General features: G+C 37.3%; 1 long non-coding RNA gene across 1 annotated transcript in view; it reads right to left on the bottom strand.

The window, feature by feature from the left end:
• Positions 1 to 25,527, bottom strand: part of LOC106015935 (uncharacterized) — a 45,201-nt gene that overhangs the window by 7,238 nt on the left and 12,436 nt on the right. The window contains exon 2 of the long non-coding RNA XR_003497047.3: positions 2,764 to 2,875. This is a non-coding gene — a long non-coding RNA (uncharacterized lncRNA). The remainder of the gene's footprint in view (positions 1 to 2,763; positions 2,876 to 25,527) is intronic.

Here is a 25,527-nt window from a genome sequence, read left to right as displayed (position 1 = left end):
TTCTACTGGGTTAATGAACCAAACTGGCACACGAGAAGGTGTGACAAGTTCTGGGGTCACTGGAAAGATGGTGGCAGAATCACACAGGTTGGAGCAGAGAAGGACTGAGCAAGTGCTGACAGTCAGATCAGATCAGATAGTAATGAAACAGTGGCCACGTTGTGCTTTCTCACAATGTATTAGTTAACTTGACTTTGGGAGCTTCTCTCCAGGTGATAATGTAGCTTTATTTTATTTTACTGTAAGCCACGAATGCCCCTCAAAGCAAACACCAAGAGGCCTAGAGCTTTGTGTATCAAAGCAAATTTTCAGAGTTATTACTCAGAAGCAAACAATAAGAGCATAACCCCAATTTTAGGACTGTACAAAAGCATAGCTGCTGGTATGCAAAAAAGCAAGTAAATTTAAATAATAAAAAAAAAAAGAACCACACTCTGTTCACCTTTTTTCTTATTGAACTATGACAAAACATATCAGATTGTACTGACAGATAATGAAGGTAGATAAAAACAAACTTTTCCCAAAGATCTCACCAGCCTTTATTCTAAGAATATGGTCTCATAACAGTTTTACACATTCATATGGGAGGAAACGGCTAAAACGTATAGTGATAATGCCCTCTTCAAGGTTTCCAGTCATCATGCTCTAGCACCACTGCACACATGCACCACAACCACATGGTCTCTGAAAATCCTATCTCTTCAGGGGCACAAACATAGGAACAGCAGTGCTTGAGTCAACATGCAGATGGAATTTGAAAGCAGCTTCTTACAGTACCCAATTTCAGTTCATCATCAATGCTAGGAAAACACAAGAGCATGGAGGACAAATCCCAACACTGACACTAGTGGATAATCACCAACTGCTATTTCTTGTCCTCTGAGCTGTATAGAGTACTTACAGAAATATCATATTTTTTATCTCTTAAAAATTTCTGCATTTTGGATCAAAAACTAATAATAATGAGTCAGGTAGACTGATGAAATGCTTTAAATTTTATTATTATTATTATTTTATTTTATTTTTAAATCCAAGCACATTTACTCAGTCTCACACAAAGTCTGTGGTTGAGCAAATAGTTTGAGACAAGTCCTCCCTCAGACAGGCACAGCAGCTTTTATTTGGGCCTGAATAGAATTGATCCCTGGCAGTTATAATGATAGAAGTGCTGACTAAGTGGAAACAAGAAATGCTCTCTGATTTCTGAAGTTTTGGATAGAAAATCTTTTCATCTTCACACTCTGATGTAACAGTTTTATTTCTTGTCTTTTTAAAGTAGAGCAGTGATGAGTTCTATGTTTTCAAATCCAAAAAGACCAACCAAGAGAAAATGTATATATGGGCGATAAAAATGTAATCCAGTATTCTCAGAGGCAGGAGATTTTTTCCACCAGGTATTTAATAGACGAGATTTATTCTTACTGCCACATGCATATACAATGATAGTACCAGAAATGGTTTAAGAGGAGAGAGAAGCTTGGGAATGTAAAGCATCCTATGGCTTTATTCTTCCCATCTGGTATCACTATAAGCATGAATTGGAGTTTCTTGAGCTTTAAGTTTCTGCCAAGATCTCAAGGGGATTTATAGCCTGCGATCATATTAGAAAAACAACCAACAACATAAGGAAGAGGGAAATTATGTCCTTTGCATGCATTAGCTGTTCACTTTATTTACACAATGAATGAAACAGAAGGAATAAATAGACACTGAACAGAGTAAACATTTATTGAAAACAAATTTGTATCTATATAATAAGATATGCTACATATTCCATTTGGTTGTACTATGAATAAGTAGTTGAACTGATTATTAATAAAATTAAATCAGACAGTTTGAATCTGCATTTCCCCACAAGAAATAGAACTGGGGAAAAAACAGTACTGTTTATACAAATCAAGCAGACACACTCCTAAAGACCAGACTTCCTACATTTAAAATATCTTCCACAAAAATTGAGAAGTGCACACTGAATATCATGCTATTCTGCAGGAAAATTACAACAAAATTTACAAGACTATAACAAATCTAGAGGACAAAACACTACTCTACAAAAATCTCTTCAAATCAAGTGCTACTGATAATGTTACAGCTTAGACAATGAATCAAAAAAGAGGTGGAGAAAGCAAAGACCTGGGAGAATAAAGGAGCCAACCCATTCAAAAACAAACAAACAAACAAACAAAAAAAAAAACCTTACCGTCTTAGTTATTAGACATTTCCATTCTCTAGCAGAGGAAAGAAAACTAAGAATTCTTTTAGTTGTAGTTAACATCAATAAGACAAGCATACTTCAATTTTTTATTTTTATTTTTATATAGCTTCTTTCCTAGTTCTCATCAGTTGCTTGTAATATATGTAATATCTTTTGTCAGAAAAATTCTTTTTAAGGTGAACACTGAAACACTTTGTTGAGTGTGGGTGATGATATCTTTCCTACTGAATAAATAGGATAAGATAATATGTCTAAGATGTAAGACACCACCTCTACATTTTTTTCAGCCAAAACTATTGGAGGGGAAGGGTCATGGAGCTGATGTCCATCAACAGCTATCATAATGATGTCCATCCAGCTATCATAAAAGATTGCACAGCTTCTCATTCTGGTGACTTAGGAAATCACCAGATTTCCTAAATTAGGTGGGAGACATTCTGATTTACAACCTCTACTCCAAACATGCTGTTGTGCAAATGTGAAACATAAATAAAGCAAAACAGAATAGCAACACATCTAAACAGTCCATAACCAAAAAGCTCAAATACCTCTTATTTGGAACTTCAGCTGTTGCCTGTAAGTTGTTCATGAACTCCTCACTCAAAGTTTTCCATCAAATCCTCAGTTCCAAATGCTTGCTGTTTGAGATATGTCTACTGACTATGAAAAAAAAAAAAAAAAAGAAAAAAAAGACAGTTTTGTGAGAACATGTCATTTCTGTCAACGCTTGAAAGTGATTCTAGATGAACTCTAAACTCTATTTCCAATTCTATAGTGATTAGAAAAGTTCAGATTTTTTTTTTATTTTATTTTTTTCTGATGTGAGTGTTTTACTACCACTTATAAAAGCTGAAGTCAGAAATGGGTTCCACAGAACCAAAGTCTATTTCTTCCAGGTAACATGACTCACTTTTGAGCTCAGACTCTAAGTTCCAGCTCAAGCTAGTATTGTGAAACACCCAACAAGACACAAAGAATAATCTAGAGTCAGGACTGCCTGAAAAGCACAACTAAAAGTATTAGGAGTTCCTAGAAGAAACATTACATAGGCACTCAGTGTTTGTTAAAATTAAATAAAGCAACATCTTAAGATGTTGCATAGGATAATGTTAATGAGTCGAATTAAAATTTTGAACAGGACGTCTTGTTTTTGTCCAGATGGCAACAGGAGTCTCTCTTGTAAGGATCTTTGGATTGTGTGAGACTCTTTGAACCACTGCTTTCCCGAACCTTTGTAATCCAACTGGCCCATGGTCCTGAGTAACCATCCCAGCATATGCTGGATTCACTACTACAGATCACTGTAACTAAATGCAGAAGACTATGTTCTACATGATCATTTTTTCATCTGCAGGAGGAGCTTCTATTCATTTGAAAGGATCTTATCTATTTATTATTTGATCAATTTTGCAGCAGAAGCCTCTAGTGGAGTCAAGTCTGTGGGTGGAAGAACCAGATTGTCCTTCTAGGAGCTTAATCAAAAAACTCAAGTACAGAAATTGACCTAGATACAGTAGAATCTGTCTGGAAGGAGTCTTCAGGTTGTTATGACATTCCCAGCTAGAGATTGTACCAATTAATCAAATAATTTGTTGAGAAGATGAAGTAAGGTGATTGACTGAACAGATAGTAAAGTTGATCCATCTTCTCAAACCTGTCAGTTATCTCAACTGTGCTTGTGGGAAACCCCGGAGTTCTTCAGCCAGCCAAGGAGTTTATGATAGAAGTGTACTGATTATTCATATAGGCACAGCCTTGGCACTCAGCTTCATTATAACTTAAAGACAAACCTGAGTTTCATGCTTAAAACTCATTTAAGTTTTGTAGCTATTAACACAGGAACAAATTCGTTTTTCTCACAATTTCTATTCTCTTCTTAAGAGAATAACTGTACTATTTCTATGCCCTAAATAGGTTATACAGATCAAAAATATTTGTAAACCACTTTTGTTATTATTAAAAGTTGAACTCTGATTTAACTCCACAGTTCTGTAAACAACACAAGAATCATATTTCTAATCCCTCATTGCTGTGTATTAAAAAGCGGTCTAAAAAGGGATGGGAGCCAGCCGGGGTGGGAGACCAGCTCGACTTCTCACAGAAATTCTCTGCACTTTGTTTGGGATCAAATATTATGTCTGGTTCTAAAGATTAGTCCTTTTATAATAATCCTTTTCATGCTTAAAACAAGAAAAACTGAATAAGAGATGAAATTTACGAAAAATATTAACCATGTGGCAGTAATTGAGCTGCTCTCCTCTATTACATTTGCTGCATCAATCCACATATTTATGAGACTAGAAATACTTTTTTCATAGTGTATATGTACATTGCAAGGTAGATTAAAAATGGATTAGAAACCATACTATTTCATAAGAAAGGTTAGAGTACAGTTATGTCTTAATTCCTTTACATTAAACTTAACTTTGACTGTGCCCCATAACCTGAACATGATGAATGACAAGAAATACCTTTTGGAGGGCTAAGACTGCTCTTGTCCTGATTTTCTGGTGTAACTTTTGCTTGTCATTGCAGTTCAAAAGTAGCTTCACATTCTTTACCTTGCACAAAATGCAGTAATGATGTAGAAAAGTATCTCAATAGGTGACACACTTGCCTCCTCTTTATTCTGATATTGATGGCACATGGGGGCATACATGCCCATACTTTGCCCATGTACTATACAGGGAATAAACACATCTGGCTGGCATTGCCCCAATGTCAAGGGCTCGCATGATCCTGGAGACATACTGTGCCAGAAGTCAGTAATCAGACAATCATGTTTTGTGCAAAACACTCTTTCCTCAAAACATAAAGCCTATAAAGAGGTGGGACAGCATAAGATCATGGTTTTACAGACTTGATTTCAGCTGTGGCCCCATGAAGACTGAATACATCTGCACCACAGTGAAGGCAATGTGGTTGTGGACCTGCTTTTAGAAACCTGCACCTGTGGCAAGGCAGTCCTGCTTTAAACCTTCCTGTAAATCCAGTCCCTTGTGTTTCAGGTGGCATAATCTGCTTCTGGAGAAAAAGAGGAATCTCTGTATTTCTCAGCCCTGGCACTTTAAAATCAGAGCTGCAGGACACAGTATGGGAAGATCAGTCCCACTGCTTATGATCAAAGAATGTTTAATCTTTTCTCCAGATGACTGCATGCTTTCTCTTCTCCCTCCCCTCCTTCCTTTCACTAACCTCATTCCCAAACCCCCCAAATCTGAAACGGAATGTAGAATTTTATGTTTTTACACCAAGCATGCTCACATGGCTAACTCCCTCAAATATTCAAGATAACATAAAAAAAAAATAATAATAATAATTATGCCTTTAAGAAATGTTCACAGCACACCGTAAAAAAAAAAAAAAAAGAAAAAAAAAGCAAAAAATCAAAAGGCCAATAACTGTGATAAATTTACAGAGAACCTCCTGTCACAGTAATTGATGATTTGCCCAGCAAACCACATGAGTTAGGATATTCCAACTCACCTATTATCATTCCTGAATCATAGTAGTTAAACAAACACAAATTTAGGTAGATCTTCATTGCTCCTACTTTACATGCATAAACAAGCATTTTCAGATGGTGATGGGTTTCCCACATATCAGAAGATGGGATAAAATGACATTCACTGCCTTTTCAGTTTGGGTTTCCTATAGTATTCTGCAGTCTTCCTTGAGCAATACATCAGTAGTCTCATTAAAATGCAAGCCAATTTATTATTAGATCTAACAGACATTTTATTCATGTGTAAATGACAGGATAATAGAACAGTTGTTTGACAGCTTGCTGAGAAAATTGTAGCTTTCATCATCTTAGATGATAAATTTTTCCTAAAATAAAATGAACACCCATGGAAGAAATTAGAGTGAGGGTTTTAGACAAAGAAAAGAATATGACAACTATTCTACTTAACTGAATCAATTTCTGTGATCTCATGAGAGTCAAAAATACTTTGGTTTAGAACAAGCCAAATTCAGATATCACTTGCCAAGCTAAATTTTAGAAGTGAGAAAAATACTTGGAGAGTTTAAAAGGAAAAGTAGTACACTCACTTACATATCCTGAAAGCTTATTAGCTTACTGAAAACAATCAATTTTATATCTTTTTTGTAGTCCCCATATTTCAGAAATCTCACATACACTATTATTTTTTTTTTTTTTGGCAATTTGATTGCAAGACTATTAAGGCCGCTAAGCAACATCTTGTATTTGTTGCAGAATTCTGTCTTGGGTCTAAGGAGAAATACTACTCAAAAAATAAAATTATATAAGTGGCTTTAAATATTTTTACTAGAGAGCATATTAGAGAGCACAAGGAAATGACAAGACATCCCAGAGGATTTGAAAAATAAAGTGCTAACTAACATGGAAAGTTCAAGCTTCTCTTTGTGGCAAGAACATTACTGGAAAGTTCTCTTTTCACATGTCAGTCTTGGCATGAAGAATAGAAAACATAAGCATTTTAACAGCTGCCAAATGCAAGTATGAGGCTCAAGTGATTTGTTCACAGTAAAGAAAAAAATGTTTGACCTTAAGTCATTACATTCCCAAACAAATGCTCATTTTGCATTTAGGTTGAATAAACTATGAAAAACAATAGCTTCCTCAAGTGCTCTACATCAGCAACAATTCAATCTGTTCAACTTTTCAATTTGTAAAGATGTAGAAAATAAAACAATTACCCACATCAAGCTCAGGATCCTTAAAACACCCCAGATTTTACCCTGTTTTAGGGAGTTCTGAGTTGCTGTCAGCCAAATGACCACCAACCTTTTCTTTGCCCAAGATTTATTGCAAAATACTACCACCATTGCAAATGTGAAATTATGACATATCCCATGCATGTCAGAAATTTAGGACATTTTTCTAAGATCTTGTAAGAGATTTTTGTAGTCCCCAAACACAGAAATCTTTCTCCCAAAAGAGAATAAACATTATTTTACAGTTAATCTATTTCATTTTAGTATATTTATTTTGGTCCATTTTAATTAAGCAAAAATTATTGATTTGTATGAATATTACTTCCTCAGACCAAAAATTTCCGACCAAATTTAGGACACCTAAATTTATACATTTATATATTTATAAATGTCTAACCTTCTCCCTGTTTTGATTTTATCTTTGTCTTGGTGATTACATTTTTGTTCCGCACATTGCTCAGGACTCATAAGTTTCTACTCCAGAAATGAGCAGAGTAGGACAAAGGGCATGACAAAATTTTCATTTGTCAGACAAAGTACACCTACAGAAAGATAATCAGAACCTTCAGAAAGTAAAATCACTGCTGCTTTCATTTCAAAACATAAATAGGAGGCAGTTGCTGCTATTGTTAGCAGTGTAGTAATGAGCCTAAATGCTGTTTAGACCAGTTCCGTCTAAATGAGATTAAGTTTCCATCATTATATTCTCTCCAGTTGACATCTGAAAAAGACTTAAATTCTACCAAAAGGCAGAGGTTAGCTGAAACAATGCTTTTGTGACACTTTGCATCTGTTGCTGCATTTCAAAGTTTCACTCCACTTAAGATTTGTAAAGAAGCTGAAATTTTGTGTTCCCACAGAACTAATTTCCAGAAAGCTGACTGAGAAATGATGCAGAACTTTCTTAGTGTGTGGCAAAGAGTATGTCTTCAATGTTTTTCTACATCAGGGAAGAAGTTAATAATCCAAAGGTGGGGGAGGAGGGGGGAACAAGTCTAAAGAAAGGTATGACACTGAACAAGTGAGACAATTTTGCAAAAAGTAAAGAATATTCCACCCCACATACTCCCCACTCCCCATATACTGGAATTACTTTTCCTATCTGGGAGAGCAAACACTGCATTTTTCATGTCTAATTTTGTCTTTTCTCCTATTGGCTTTGCTAACCAAGAATGTTACCCATTTCAAACAGCAGATATTTCTTCAACCTGTTAATCATTTCTGACTTGCAGGTGGTCTATTATAGATTTCAGTATCTTCTAATGTTTAAAATTCAAATATATAATGGATGTTCTTTGGCAGGCTAAGGGACTCCGAAATACTGCATATATTTGTATGTTTATTTGAAACATTAAAAGAACAAATACTCACTTGTCTTCCAAAATCTGTGTTTAGACTGAGAAATTTCAGATTTGAAGACATCTCAGTTCCTCATTCCAAGATATGAGAGTATACTTTTCTTCTCTGAGAACTGACAACACAATCAAAACCAGTCCTAGAAATAACGTTGTGTCACAGATTTAGCTATGGATAACTGGTCTGTAAACAATAAACAGTCTAGAGATACAAGATCAGAACTACCCTCCTCCTGAAGTAGTTAGAAGCCTTCACCTTGAACTAGGTTGAGAGCTGTCTGCATTGCAAGCCAGCTAATAGTATGGAATTGCTATTTGCATCACAGTAACTTTTCAAAACTCTGCTGGATTCTGTACAGATAAGTAGAGAAACACAGTCTCTATCATAAATATATTTAGAGACTGAACAAACAGCTCTAAACCCTAAGGGGAAAGGTGGCAGATGAAGGTTATGACTGTCCTTAACTATAGTTCTTATTATACAGCTCATTACAGCTAACTGGGATTCAGCTCAGGTGAGACCTTCATGTGCAGAAGCACCTTCTCCCATTGTCATGGCACATCATTCTTGAAGATACTGCTGTCCCAGTCACACACTGTGGTAAACCAAAATGCAGTTTTAACAGAGGGTTGGAGGTTTGAGCAGCCAAAGGAAGAAGTGCTCAAAAATGCACCACACATTTTTGTTGAGAAAGTCAAATGACAAAAGATTCTCCACAGTAAATATTATTGCTAGCAGGCTGCTGTTCAAAAAGTCTTTTCAAATCAGCAAAACATAGCTCCAAAACTGCTTAACCACAACAGATTATAAACAACTTTGTTCAACTACAATTTATTTTCTTCAGACAGAAAATGGGCATGAGTTTAAGAGATATATGTACAGACAACTCTGAAATACAGGTTGCAACCTCTTCGATTTAGCAGTACAAAGGAGTATTAGATGAATTCAAATTTCATGCTAATTTAAGTTATTTTGGTTTAAAAAATAATTTATTTCTGTCATAAGCTATCAGTAAGAGCAGTGTTCAGAGGCTAGGGAAGGAAAACAATTTGTATAGCTGCCGTGGCCATTTGCAGGAGGAGGGGATAGGGATATCTAAACAGAAATGGGAACGTAAATGTTTCATCTGTCATGTATGGATATTTAAATAAAAATGGCAACACCACAATTAGGAATTGGAAAACACAGCACTGATATAAGTGCTGGATGAAAACTGCACAAATCCATATCAGTTCTGGGAGGAAGCTTCTTGAAGTGATACAGTTCCTCAGGATAGGGCAGATTGCGTCTCTACTTGTTTACACTCTTCTCTCCTTCTCTCCACTAGGAGAACAAGATACGGGCTTTGTGTGCAAGATCTCAAAATTATTATATTAATTATCGTGTTAAATTAACTCGGGGCTGACATTTTGATGTCTTCTGTTGGAATCCATTAATTTGGTAGCAGACTTGCCTCTTATAAGAGGAATAAATACTAGTATTCATGTAGACAAAAAATAATCTTATATTCACTGGTATATGCTGGTAGGCACCAGTCTATGCCTTTGTATAAGAAAAAATAATAGTAGACAACTGAATAGAAATTCTTCTGAACTATAATTCTTCTATAATTCTATAATTCGACCTTCAGGGTTGAATTATATGGACTGCAAGAGATCCATGAATAATGTGGCCCCCAGGCTGAAGAATCTTTTGAAGTTTCCTGTTACACTACTGGTCTATCAGTTCACAGTAAAGAGGGAGAACAATTGCATTAGTACTTTCAGAACTTCCTTGTCTTGTCCTCCTAAAAATGACGCTAACCCACTGCATGGAGAAAACCATACCTCAGAGAAACGGTAACACTTCAGCTAGAAGTAACTTGGTTGAATTAAATTTTCAGAAACAGGCACTCTTGACAGAGGAAGGTGTTCATGCTTTCTAACTCACTACAGGATTTTTATCACTTCAGAAAAAGTGGTCTTCTGGAGAAGTTTCTTCCTCATCCTCAACTCTGGAAGACTGACAGTGATATGGCATGGCATGGATACCACTACTTGCCTTAAATATCCTAGGATGGGTATCTCTTTCCTTCTGGGTGCTATGGATCCAGAGATCCTCCCTACAAGTCTAAGATCATGAAAGACATTACTAGACAAATATCTAAAAGCAGTTTGTAGGCATATAATGATAATTTTGGACAGAAAATTGGGAAGGGGAAAGTAGGGTAACAGGGCTAGAAAATCAAGCTCTGTTATAGATTAGGAACTGGTTAAAAGCCAGAGAAAAGAAAATAACAATTTTGTTATGGGAAAATACTGCCAAAAAACATAGTTGTGAATAGATATTCAGATCAACATTGGTCTACTTCAGTTCTGTGAAGTAAACAGAGGAGAGATATGAAGCAGAGAAAAAAAAAAATACCATGCTGATGACACAGGTCATAGTAAGGTTATAAAGAAGGCCAAAATAAACTGGGGCAATGAAAAATTAAAACAAGAGAACAAAATGTTAAGTGAGAAAAACAACCCACATACCGTTAATTTCTGATCAACATTTTACATTTCAGTGAAAAGACATGCATTATCACTGCAGCTCACTAAGAGGTGCTTGTTTAAACTGTCAAAAATAGTCTTCATTAAGAAGGGAAAACTGAAAATACAATGATGTCTTTACATCAAATCATGATATTGAACACTATTCAAAAACTATATTTGGCTTATTATTTCACGTCCAAGAAAATCAACAAAATAAGGTCTAAGAAAGAGAGGTCTTGGGACAGCTGACAGGTCCAGAATTCCTGTTTGAATGTTGTAGCTCACAAGAAGCCTGTTTTCGTGCAATGCTTTCAAATAAAAACATTCATTAGTTTTCTAGACTGTTTTTCCATGTTAGGCTCTTCTAGACTCAGCAGGAAGGCAACAAACAATGAAACCGATCTCAAAGCTGCAAGGTGAAACAAGGAAAGACAATGTCTGTCTGAGCTGTACAAATGTATATTTATCCATAAAATAACAAGTTCAGTTTCTTTAGCAATTTCCGCAGCCATTTTCATCATTTTTATGCACATAAATTTATGTTCATAGAAAGAAAATTTTTCAAAGAAGCTAAGCATTTGAGGGGAAAAAAATCAACAAGAAGAAAAACAAACATTTAAAATTCAGAAACATGAAAACGAATTCAGAAACACATACTCAAATAATTTTGCCCATTGCAGGAAGTCATTAACTTAAGACAAAACTAGGCAATCACAAACAAACAAACAAACAAAAATCCTTTATCCAGTATCTGGACACTTGGTGAATATTTTAGTTCTGAGATTCTTCACCATATAAATTTTACCATCTTTTACTCTCCTTATTCCATAAGGAAAAGAAAAAATGTTCCAGGAAAGTCATTTTACTCAGTCAATTGTAATGTCTGGGGAGAAAGAAAAAAACGTAATAAATCAGAAAATAAACCCACAGTCATAATGATGAAAGAACACCCAGCTTTTTTGCTAAGTTTGCTCAAAACACCCCTTGATGTTCTTTGTTTCCATCCTAATAGGATGAATACAGTCAAGTAGCTCAGTAGTGCTTAGTATATCACACACACATTCATTTCTGTCTTCAAACACACCAACCTCATCTTTGACAGGCATCCCAGATATAACAGGCTACAATAATGTGCAGAAACAATCTTCTGTTTGATGTTGTTTAACTCAGTGGTAGGATATTTGATTACTCATTGTGCTGAGAGGAGGAGGGGAAGAACAACTCTGTTAACAGGGGCATTCACTTAGGAGATGACCATTTGGTCTCAACAGTGTAATTCTGGGAGATGCACAGATTCACACATCCTTCATCAAGACATGGAATAAAGTCCACAGGCAGTGACCAAATCTCACAGTTGCAAGGTGAATAAAACTTGCTTTCCTATTATCTCCTCTGGCTTCTGTTTAGTATTATTCCCCATTACGAAACTGTTCTCTCACTTCTAAAAATATAAGTTTTTTTTTTTAACCCTAAACATGGGTTTCTTGTTTTGAAAAGGGGGGAAAAATCCCTAGATCAGTAACAATTATTGGTTCTTTTCCTCTGATTAATGGCTTAGCAGAGTTCTTTCCTTACTCTTTCTAATTTCCATCTGCTTTGTGATTTCCATTTCTCTATTCAAACAAGTCTTGTAAACTCATTTAATTTCTGAGAACATAAACAGTTACCCTTTTTCCTGGATAAAATGGGTAGCAAGAAGTCATTGCAGAATTGTCATTCAACTGCTACTGTCTCTCAAACATTCAAAGACTGGGTGAGCTTTTTCAGGGGACTGACACAAGCCAGCATTGCTTTGGGAACAGAGCATGAACAAAGGTCTGATGAAGCCTCAAATAAAGTGAAGCAGGTGACCTTGGACCCATCTGAGCAATGCAGTAACACCCAAGTTTGTTAAACCTTTGCTATGGGAAATAGTCTATCTACTTCCTTGTTTTCTAGTTAAAACTATTAGGAGAGTTTAAGAGAACATATGGATGCTCTAGAGACCTAGAAAACCATCTACCTTTGCTCTAAAAGGAAAGCTAAGCAAAAGTGTTGGCAGATTTAAAGTGACTTTGAGCTCAGAAAGAAGAGAGCATACACTAAATTCCTGTGTCTCATACAGGGACTTGAGGAGGTCAACTGCAGAGTAACCCTCCAGATTAAAAAAGCTCCTCATAAAGAGACAAAGTTCACTGCTGCTTGACTAGCAGGGCAACAGAGCCTTTCCTTTCCTTTCCTTTCCTTTCCTTTCCTTTCCTTTCCTTTCCTTTCCTTTCCTTTCCTTTCCTTTCCTTTCCTTTCCTTTCCTTTCCTTTCCTTTCCTTTCCTTTCCTTTCCTTTCCTTTCCTTTCCTTTCCTTTCCTTTCCTTTCCTTTCCTTTCCTTTCCTTTCCTTTCCTTTCCTTTCCTTTCCTTTCCTTTCCTTTCCTTTCCTTTCCTTTCCTTTCCTTTCCTTTCCTTTCCTTTCCTTTCCTTTCCTTTCCTTTCCTTTCCTTTCCTTTCCTTTCCTTTCCTTTCCTCTTACTGCTGGTAAGAAGTTAAACTTGCACTTTTACCTTGATTAGAAATGATCAAGAGATCCCGTGAGATTTTTCAGTAACGTGACTGTGACACTCACTGTCTAAGGTCAGTGGAAAAATCTTATCAACCTGCAATTGAGAATCAAAGTTAGGTCAGGAAAAGTACCAAGTTAAGCACAGCTACTTGTTTCAATGTTACCTACTATAAGCAGGGAAATCTGAGAGAAGTTTTGAGGTTCCCTCAAGACAAAGAGTCAGATACTGTTTTTGTGATGGTTAGTACTTGACCCATTAATTCATCGGGATTATTTAAAAAAAAACCTGCCAAATATGGTTACCACTATAGGCCTGCTTGTCTGGAATAGGCAGAATAAGTGAGATGGTCTAAACACGTGCTAGAAACATTGATGTCCATAGTTCCCCTCTATCAACTACAATCTTATAATCCATCCCTGTGATGCTGAACCAATCTTAAAACACTTCCAAAAGAAAAAAGAAAAAAAAAAAAAAGGTAACAATATGAGTGGAGGTCTAGTCATTAGGATTTTATTTGATTCTGAAGTACTCTCCATAATATCTGTAGGAAAAGATTACAGTGATTGTCTTTCCTTTCCTTCTTCATGAGTTGTGGGGATACAAACCTAAGACAAATATAATATAAAATCATTTGTCAAATACAGTTGTTGACATTTGGCTGAAAAGTAAGCTTCAAGACAGAACAGATCACTTTTATTGAGGACAGCAGGAGAACAGACAGATGTTCATGTTAACTGTGCAAAATTTTTCAATGGTACAGATTTATATTAAGTGACAGAAACCTGGAGTGCCATGATGTAAGCATTTTTATATATATACATATATTTATTTATTATTGTTTTTTATTAGAAGAGCAGCTCCCTGTCTCCCAGAGACGACAATATGTTTCTCTACAGCAAGAGTTAAAATATTCTCTTCTCTACTATCCTACTATCACTGCTACAAAAAGAAGAAACTCTGGCAGAAGTTGGAAATTGGCAGAAGAACTTTCCTGTCTAATAAAAAGAGCTTTATTTTTATAGATGAGCTACAAGCATCCATAAAATAAAGTTTCTGAAATAATGGTATAAAGAGGCTCCCACTTCAAAGGGATAAACAAGACAAAACAAAACAAATAACAACAAAAACTCACAAAGTCTCAGATCTGGATATTGGTGTTTAGATTAAGTGTAATATTAAATAGAGAATGTACAGAGAACTTAAAGACAGCTTTGAAGTTTTTCCAGTCTTTCATCCATATGAACTGCCATGTCAAAAAGCATGAGTCTAGCCACACAATTCCTGACATGTACAGTGTTAGACAAACCACACAAGTACAAGCCATGCTCTTTAAAAATACAGCAGATGCCTAGAGAAGACACTAAAACTTAAAGACAAAACTATAGCACATAAGAATCTCAAACAGCATCCCACCTATTCTTTGAACTTCAGCTACGACTAGTAATACACTAAGACCAACTTCAAAGCTTCAGAAAACATCATGGGTCAACGTCTTTTTCTACTTTCATCACAGGAAATACATGCAAACCCATGAGTTAGCACTCAGAGAAAGGTCAATGTAGTTTTTCATGACAATCACCTAACTTTGTCAAAACAATAAATGAAGAGTTATATTTCAGTAAACAGCCTCGCAGGTTACACCACAGCACATACTTATGTATGTCTTCTACAGACTTCAGAGATTATTTGTTTAAATAAATAAATAAAAGCATGCCCTGAGGATGCAAAAATTAGATTTTTCATGGGACGTTTACTGCAAGCTCATCTCTGCACATCTGCACATTAATCTGCTCACATATGCAGGAAAAAAAAAAAATGGTAAAAGCAGATAAAGTAAGGAGTATATCATGCAAAGTGTAGGGTGTGACATAGAATACTAATCTCTTCTTTCAACAAGAATTGAGTCATGCAGTGACCTTGAGGACCAGACCACAGACCTAACAAATTGGCAGTAACAGGGTTATCTTCTATGAAGGTGAACCACAGCAGCAGGAGTGTTACCACACCACCAGCCAACATGCAATTTTGTGCTTCTGACATTTAAGGCTAATAGATAACCTGCCAGGATATCAAGGTTTGGAAGCCCCTGCACTTTTCAGATACTTACTGCTTTACAGAGACACAAAAATTCTGGTTAAATTTCCAGGTTTTCACTTGAGTGTGCTCTTGTTTAGCTCTTCCCTTCTCCTTAAACCCCTTTCTCTCCTTGGGGCCCCTTTTTAAACTCCTTGTCCTCTTCCTTGCACAATTCAGACTGGAGTGGTTCTTTCTCTTCCTTCTATCCAGAAAAGAGTAGACAGGAGGGGAAAAATGGTTCATGTACAGATGACAGGCTGTTTGAACAGTAGCAATCAATCCCTGAACACTTTTGTTGACAACACTCTTCCTAATAAACTCAGACCTCCAAAGGTCATTAGCTGTTTACTGTAAGTAAGTCAAGCTTTAGAAAGCTCGAGCTCCGCTCTAGATAAGAGCCAATGAAACCTCTACACCCAGTCCTCTCTTCTGGTTCCAAGCGATGGCATTAACAGAGATGACTATTTATATACCTGTTTGTATCTTACAGACTTAGCTACATAGTCAGGCCAGTCCATGGTAGCTGCATGAACAAAGAGGTGGTGAGGTGAAATCAATGTATAAAAATGCTGCTGTTTTCTAGTGATCAGCAAGAACCATTCTGCCTTCCCCCAAACAGGGCAGTAGTATCATGAAGCCTGGTAGCTTCACTATGTTTCAGCACACTTTCAGAAGATAAAAAGAGGTACATCTCTGCAATGCTCCCAAAGGTTAAATTCCTGCACCAAATCATGGAAGGTCTGTATCAGCCCAACAAAGCAGGATCAATACATGTATTTACTGTGGAACATATCAGCAAGGGGGAGCACTCCATCCTGTCAGTCAAATACTGCAGACTCAGTTAAGGATAGGCTGGCCCTTTCTTGCAGGGTGAGCTGTCTATAGCCGCACTGTTACATAGTGTGGAAAAAAAAAATATCCTAACCTGATGCATAGCCTAGATAATGCATATAACGTGCGTGACACTCTAGCACTTGAATGTACCATGAATAACATGTTTTCTCTAAAATTCATGGTCACACCCAACAGACTTGAAAGTAGTGTCCAATACTTTCAGCAAGAATACATGGAAGTGTCCCTGAAGCGTTCTCAAAGGAAAACCCGCCCCCTAGTGAGAAGCCAGACCAGTAGAGGAGAGGTTTGCCTCTCCCTCCATAGCCTTTCCAGCTAAACCATCACCAGCCAGTGGACATCTAAGACTTACATTAGATGGATTGTGATGGAGGTCTGATCAGCCAACATTTGTTTGCAAGAGAGCCATATCACCAGTAAACACCCCTTCTGTCTACAGGTATAAGCCAATCTGAGGCTCAAGAGCTGCGGATGTCTTTTAACTAGTCCTAACACAGGCTGTGCAGCAATATGCAAATAGTCAGCCAGACCTTAAATTTCGATAAGGTGCAAGGTGGCAAATATCAGGAGATTGGCTGGACTGCTGGATTTTCCAGTACTTTCTCCTCTTGCTGAAAGTACAGGCCTGGCCTCAAAATCAGGGATTTGCTATTGGTCCAGAAGCTTATGCTGGTCCTACGTAAATTCACAGCAGCAAACCTGTACCATGTCTATTTTTGGCACTGCTGTAGAGTCACGTGTATTTGCTTGCATTAGAAGCAGTATTGCTCAGGGTCGCACACCTAACAAGAAATGCAAATCCCCAAGGTCACCTTCTGGCAGGTTATGGAGGTGGTTTGCACAGATCCAAGTCCATATAGTCCTGAATAAAGCCCCAGGATAAAGAGATCAGCATATTTTTTGGACCTTGCTCCCTGAGAGGTCCAGTACATACGAAGAATTTGATATGTTTAAGAAGCAAAAGGAATTAAACAAGAGCACTGTGGACACATTCAGAAGATTTTCTCAAACCCAGTTAACATATACTATTCTCGTCGTTCCTCAGAATTAGCCAGCTATCTCCCTTCCTCTCCTGTTTCATTTCCTTCTTTTTGCCTCAAGTTCTTACTTTCCTTAACCAGACTAAAATTCATCCAGGAAGGCTCCTGATATCAAAATAAAAATTTTTGTTCAACTTGTTAAGAATTTGTCCTTTACATAAACTAGCAAAATTGTAATGAATATTGGTTGATAACTAGTTCTGCATAAAACAGTCAAAACACTGGGCTAAGCTTCGTTAGTCCCACCTATAAGATATCCAAAGCAGAGAGACCACAGACTTCCAGAAACCCATCACATTGTTACAGGGCCTTAACAGTAAGCTCAGGAAAGATAGGATATGAAAACACGTACTGAACATCTTTCCTGTGATCTTAACCATTAATAAAGTTTATCATCCTGTGTGTAACAGTCTCAACGAACAGATTCATGACAGCTTTTTTCTGTTAGAAGACCTGTCACATTCAGCCTTCTCTCATCCAAGAACACCACTTCTAAAAACAAATGATAATTCCAATCTCTCTCCTCTGGAAAATCTCCATTCTGAATTTTCTTTGAAGTGTACTGCCCAAAAGTAGGCATAACACTACAGCTAAGACCTTGATAATGTTGAGCATAATGGAAGTACAGTCTGTATTTTGCAGACAACATAAATGTTTGTTTATTGGTGTGACATTTGCTTCTATCCTATGCCAAAAAAAAAAAAAACCATGACACTTCTGATTACTATCACATGCCAAATCCCCCTTTTCCCCATCTCCTTTTCCAGGAAACTTTCTGAACCACACAACATTACCCAATACATATTTGCTCTATTGATTGTCCCAACTGAATACCTTACACTTCCCCCTCTAAATTCAATTTCCATCTCTTTATTATATCCTAAGTTTATCAAGACTGAAGGACTAGCTCGGTAATAACATCACTCTGCTTGCTTCTAGCTTGCTATTAAAATCATACATAATAAGCTAACTCAGTATTCTGTTCAGAAGACCCTGTGAAACCTCATTTCATGTTTTTGTCGAGTCAGATATTTGATTAATTTTCTGGGCATAATTTCCAACTGGTTTGACATTTCACCCTGTAATTTAATTTACATGCATATTTTTGAAAGTGTGATGCAAGGGAGTAGCAAAAACCTTACAAATCTCAAAATATAACATCTAATGCTTCTCCTTTATCCACTGGCCAGTTACTCTGTCACAGAAGGAAACTGGGTTGAACAAATGAACCATGTTGGCGGCTACTCATCTCTTTGATGATTTTCCAGGAGCTTACAGATGGTTTGATTTTTTCCATTCCAGAATTTTTCTCTTATCTGAAGTTGAGATGACAAGTCAATAATTCTACAAATTCATTTTCCCTATAATCTGCCCTTTACTTCTTCTTTCATACTCCACCTGTTCTCTGTGCTTTCTCAAAGACATGCAGTTAGAGCTCTGAGAATGGAAACAGATTCAGGTGAAGAAAAGGTAAAGCTTAGTAAATCCAGAAAAATTTATCTATATTGACAAAAAGAGGGCCAAGAACCACCTCTTGGGTTCCAGGGCCAAATGGCACAGACTGATACATACCCACACAGCTGAAAGTCACACCCAAAACAGTCATTACATCCAAGTTGCAAATCATTGGTAGCCAGCCCTGGCTCAGTGTACCTCTGATATATTTTAGCCCTTTTTAATCTTCACAGCTCCATGGGTGGTCACACTTACCATGGTCCATTGATAAAGCAGATGGTAGAGCATGAAATCATTCATCACACCTTGTTCTATGCTTGTAGGCTTGAAATCTGTGCTGGGCACTGGGTGTGACAACATCCTACCATCTGCCATGGGTATTACAGCTATTCCTGCATTTTCTCATTATGTTTGAGAAACATTCTTAGGTGTCTTCCATAGTCTATCTGTAGTGCTGTCCCCTTCTTCAGGCTGGAGTCAGGCAAGATGCACTCAGTTAGGGGTTTCATAGCTTACTCATTTCTTCCATATCTAGATTTACCATAGGTTTTCTAATTTGGGTCAATAGCAATGCCCCTAAATTTTTCTGGGGACCTACGCAGAGCATATTCTCTTCCTGCCTAGAATTACAGGATGTTGCTGAGAATATTGGCTGTATACAATAACATGCAAAACATTGCTTTCCCTTTCTGACCATAGGTCCTAGTGTCAGTTTGCAACAATGGGTTTCAGTGGAGCCTGTGTCCAGCTGGTTGGCCACAAGGTGGTGAACACAGAGACAGCCTAGAAAGTCATATGATCAACATTGTTAATAATGTCATTGCCTTCTTTACAACACTAATTGCTCATCAGCAGCCTCATGCAAGGCAAAGGGATCACAGCAGGACTGGACTTTCCATTTCCCATACATCCTGCCTGTCTTCATTGGCACAGATGGCCTTGCATACTTGTCTGCCTCTTCTAATTCCAGGAAAAGAGGTGGTAGTCTGAATGAGGCATATTTCCATTAAAACCCTCACAAGCAATTTGCAGCATTCCTCCCCTTTCTCTCTAAACAAACACAGCTTATTTTCTACCCGTGCCTTGCCTTTCTGCATGCTATATACAAGGAAGAGATTAAATTCATTGTGACAGTCCCAACTGTCAACTCTTCTTTTTCATGAGTCATGCTGACCACTATTATACTTGAGGGTCTACATTCTGATCCCCTTTTCTCTATTCTTGACATTCAACCCACTACGATCTCTCTACTCATGTTTTCCCTACACAAGATCCTGCCAGCAGTAGTCTCTGTAACTCCCCAGTTGAAAGGGAATGACACAGATCTTAGCTATTTACAACTACTCTCTTCAAATAATCTTTAAAATATATATATATCATCAACACAAGGGAGGGGAAGGAAAAATATATATACATAGCTATTATTTAATTAGATATCATCCACGTGTGCATAGGAACAGGTAAGCAAAAGGGAGTTATTACATCCTTTCTAGTTTCTATTTCAGCAGCCTGGGATTTCAGTCCCATCTGGCCAAGTATATTAGCACTGTACATCCAGGCAAGGAACTGATGGTGCCAGCTGATCCCACCTACCTAATCAGACTGCCCTGTCTCCCAGCATAGCTTGTTCTCTGAGCAGGACCTGGTCCTGACAAAGATGTGGTCTGTGCCTGTATGAACAGCACAGTGGCTCCCTGGAAACTGCTCCAGAAAATGAGTCAGGAGCTACTTCCATCCAGTCTATATCGGGAGATCCTTAACAGTCAGGTAGAGCAAGGACAGAAACCATAACTTGTCTCCCTAGAGCTCTGCCATGAGTCTGGGTGGCAGGGTCAGTGCCAGTGATAAACTACTTTCCAGTGGGTTGCTCATTTCTCTCTAGCCCATTACCCAAACATTTTACTACAAATATTTTTACAATACTAGGATCAAAATGATTTCCTCTTGAGAGCCAAGCAGCCATGAACTCAGAATAATCTATAAAAGTTTGAAGATATAAGCACAATCATCCATTGTTTTCCTATGCCTAGAGGTATATCTGAGCTGTGTATTGTTCATCACAGTCCTGAGATGCCCACCAGCTGTATTCAAAGGACGAAGGCATTAATAAAGAAAAATACACTTTCTCCTTGCTGACCAAGGCTGTAGTATCTCAACTGTACTGTCGCTCATCCATAGTTGCTGGATGCATATTGGTGCGCTCATATTTGAAACCTATTGATGAAAAAGATCTGTATGTGAAAGTTGTTCTGATGGCATTCTGGGCCAGTGTTAACTGCTAAAGGCCCCAAAAGGATACCAGAGATCATGTGAGCAAACTGAACAGTACTGATAATTGCAATATAACACAGCTTACATCTGTGCCATGGCCTTGTGTTATTTAGTAGTACAGTCATTGCCCATGACTAACTCACTGATCAACGAGACAGTATGCCAAGCAGTAAACTATCAATTAAGACACAAACCAAATCTTTCTGAAAAAAAAAAAAAAAAAAAAAAAGGAAAGAGAGAGACCACCTTTATTCCAGAAGCAGTGAATTGCCTCCTGCAGAACAACTTTAGATGAAACCTAGAAAATCCATATGTAATTCTGGACATTAAATAGGATTTATTAACTTAATTAAACTGCTGCATCATTTAGATTGAGAATGCATATCATCATCTAGAAGTAATTTCCAGAGAGAGAAAAAAAAAAAAAAAGAGAGATTTTCTTAGAAAAAAAAAGAGGAAATATGGGATCTCCTATTTTAAAGGTTTAAAGCTACTAAATAGACCACTGAAACATGCACAGGTGGAGTCTACCAGAAAGCAACATATTTAGGAGTAGATGGTGTAAATAGGAAGAGCAAGGCCATACAAATACTAATTAGTTTCTTTTCTTAGCTTTCACACTGACCAAAAATTTATCTGTTACATCATGGTGATTATAAAAACTGAACACAGATTTGAAGAGTTAGAATCTAAGCAGTCATTCAAAAAGTGCTTCCATTTCACAGAATCACAGAATCACAGAATTTCTAGGTTGGAAGAGACCTCAAGATCATCGAGTCCAACCTCTGACCTAACACTAACAGTCCCCACTAAACCATATCCCTAAGCTCTACATCTAAACGTCTTTTAAACACTTCCAGGGATGGTGACTCAACCACTTCCCTGGGCAGCCTGTTCCAATGTCTAACAACCCTTTTGGTAAAGAAGTTCTTCCTAACATCCAGCCTAAAACTCCCCTGGTGCAACTTTAGCCCATTCCCCCTCGTCCTGTCACCAGGCACGTGGGAGAACAGGCCAACCCCCACCTCACTACAGCCTCATTTAAGGTATCTGTAAAGAGCAATAAGGTCACCCCTGAGCCTCCTTTTCTCCAGGCTGAACAAGCCCAGCTCCCTCAGCCGCTCCTCATAGGACTTGTTCTCCAGGCCTCTCACCAGCTTCATCGACCCACTGACTTAAGGTGTCTAACAGTAGAGAAGCCTGTTTACATTATTATTTCTCACATGATTCACAATCACTGTGTGGACAAAAATAAATAAATAAATTGAAAAAAATACCACTGAAGTCCAGCGCTGCAGCAGAGATTCCCCAGCAGTATCCTTGCAGTCACAACCAAATGAAGCCAACTGAAGTATCAGTAGGTTTTGAATTATCATAACTTGGGTTACAGGTAATGCAAAAAATTTAACCATTAACTCTGAAGGTGCTTGGTGTCAATAGACCAAATATTTTATCAACATCAACTGCAGAGCCTATATGGCCAAGATCTTGTCACTTTCCCTTCATTATTTTAAAACTGAAAGGCTATTACATTCAACTACTAACCCCTATCAGTTATACAGACTAATGCATATGCACCTATACTAAAAACCTCCCCTCACAAGAAACAATTTATTTTTTGCAATGGAAATTTAGCAAGAAGTTAGTTTACCAGAATCAAGGAACCTTCTATCTGGGTATCCCTTGCAATGAATGATAGATAACAGCTCTTGGTATAAGCACGGCAGGTGTGGCATATCACAGACTAGCTGTGCTGTAAGACAGATAATGCGCTGTAAGTCTTTGTCAAAACTTCCTCAAGAACTGTTTATCTAATACTACCTCTAACTTAGGTCATAGATTCCTAGCACAGCTAAACCCACAGGATGCTCGGATATCATCATATCCTTTCTAAACAAGTTAAAAACCTAATTATGGAACTACCTCCACCAAAGGGTGAATACTAAGCTTTGCTATCATTTTGATTAGAGCCATTAGCAAGCCAGAATATGACTTCCCTTGAAAAAGCCTGAAAATTCATCAGTTTTTCCAGAATTTGATTTTTTTTTTTCCACAGAAAACTCCAATTAGTGTGATATTATGGCATTTTTCCAGAATGAAGCATTCCAGTCCTTTCCAAATATGGATATTTATCACTCATCAAAAATACTCCAAGTATTAAGTGTATGATTCTCAGTAAGCCAGAGAAAACCCATGTCAGATTGCCCTGCAGAGAATCTGGATGCTTTAACTTTTCTGGGATGCAGAACGAAGCCAAGCTTCTGCATCCCCACCAAAACATGTCCCCAGATCCACCCAAACAGCAATCTGTCATCCTTCACAGGTCTATGTGCTCAGTTCATTTACTGCTCCCAAGAGCAGTCCAACAGCAGATGGTCTGGTGGGCAGGGACTGAGTACAGAGACAGTCAATTTTTATAGACAGGCTTACACAAAGTGAACTGTTTTGCTGACACATTTGGCTTTTAACTTACAGACAAAAAAAAAAAAAAAAAGGGCTCTGTTTTGTAGGTGAGTAGAGTTCTTCATGGAGTATAGTCCTTCTGCTGCCTACTAACAACTACTTCTCAGATGCTTTTGCATATAGGACATAAGCTTAACATATTTTATTCAAAACTGAGTAGTTTTTCAGGAGATCATGTGTTCCACATACATTATTTTACAGGATATGTTTCCATGAAGTGCTCTTTTTAGCATAAATGGACAAACTAATGTCAGACACCAGGGCTTCAATAAAGCCTTTCTAGTGTGCTCAGGATATCTGTGACCCTGTGGATTAACCCTGTGGATTGTTAAAGCTTTGCAAATGTAATAGTTTTGATTCAAAAGAATTGCATCTTGAGAAGAGTTGATACTCCTTCTATCTTACAAGACAAAACACCTCCTAAGTTGTTTCTGTCTGAAGACTACCAGTGGATTCTTCTTTCTACTAAAATACATCAAAACATTTGGGTAGATGAAAAAAGTTCATAACAAATATTTTGTTCTGAATTGGTTTCTTAATTGTTTTCAAGTGTGGTAATTAATTTTGTTTTTATTTTATTTTTTGATATACAGTAAGATTTCATCAGCTGCATATGATTTAATAGAAAGTCAAATATATTTTTCTTCACATATTTCTGCTACCTTCTACAGAGCTGGCATTTGTATAAGGCTAAATCAAAACAAAAAAAAAGCAAGCGTTCACACCTCTAACATATTTTACTCAAAATAGATACCAACCTTATTCTATTACATATTCAGTTTTCTTCTTAATACAATTTGTACAGTCTTTCTCCACTAATATGCCAGTCAATAAGAGCCAAAAAAAAAAAAAGTTTATCATTATGTCTTCCAAAAGGGCTTTTTACTTTTTTTACTTTTAGTATTTTAGTCTTTGGAATAATTGTAGTCTTTATGAGGGAGGTAAGGGGACAAGAGTGTTATTTTAATTTAGTCCAAGTCTTGCCTTGAATCAGCTTCTCAAACGTAAGTTCTTGTTAAAGTTTCACTATAAGTCCCCTTACTTCACCAATAAGAGCCCCTTAGCTCTGGATATATTCCTCCCATAAAGGCAGTTATACCCTGTTCATCTCTCAAGATTGATTAAAATCACAGACACCTCTCCAGTGTTCCTTGTAAGGCCATTGTTTCCAGTCATTGGAACACTCAGTTTTCATCTACTTAAAGTTTCTGACATGCTTTCAAAGCAGCAAGACCCACAGAGTAATGAAATAATTCATAAATGGATCTTGGAAATATTTGAAATTTCTTCTTACCACTTTGATTCCTAAAGATACGTACAACACAGAAAAAGCTAATACAAGCTTTCAAAGCAGCTTTAACTTTTTCATCCACCATTTATATTCAGAAGGGTTCCTTCTCCTACCTAAGCAATTAAAGCAGAGGTATTCATAATGTGAGAAGAATTTAAGAAGTTTTATCCAATGTTGCAAAACCTTAGCAACAACAGGAACAGAACTAGCATCCTGAACAACATTGCATCCTTTTCAATTACAAAAGGATATAGCATGTATCCATTAAAGGCCCATATGAAGTATAAGCAACCAACCTTTCTCAGTTCCTGATACAACGTACAAGAAATGTGAATTCCTACAGCCAGTTTCCAGTGAGCATATGGTGGTTTTACCCTGCTAGGCAGCTAAACACCACAACCGCTCTCTCACTCCCCTTCCTTAGATGAGGAGGGGAAAAAGTAAAATAAATAACAACTCACAGATTGAGATAAGGATAATTTAATTAAATGGAAAAAAAGATTATGAAGGAAAGATTACTATTAACTAAACAATTTAACTAAAGGGGGAAAAAAAAAGGAAAGGAGAAAAGGGAGGGGGCAAGGGAGAAAAAAAAACAAACAAAACAAATAAAGGCTATGTGGAAGTTCAGAGGAAAGAAATTACTCTCTACTTCCCACGAATGAGCGATGCTTGACCACATCCTTGAAGCAGAGCCTCAACGCATGTAGCCGGTGTATGGGAGGAGGACCAACATTTTCACAATGAAAGCCCAC

Source organism: Anas platyrhynchos, chromosome 4, assembly GCF_047663525.1.
Source record: "Anas platyrhynchos isolate ZD024472 breed Pekin duck chromosome 4, IASCAAS_PekinDuck_T2T, whole genome shotgun sequence".
In the NCBI taxonomy this organism is placed as follows: domain Eukaryota; kingdom Metazoa; phylum Chordata; class Aves; order Anseriformes; family Anatidae; genus Anas; species Anas platyrhynchos.
This window is presented reverse-complemented; position numbering and strand designations above follow the sequence as displayed.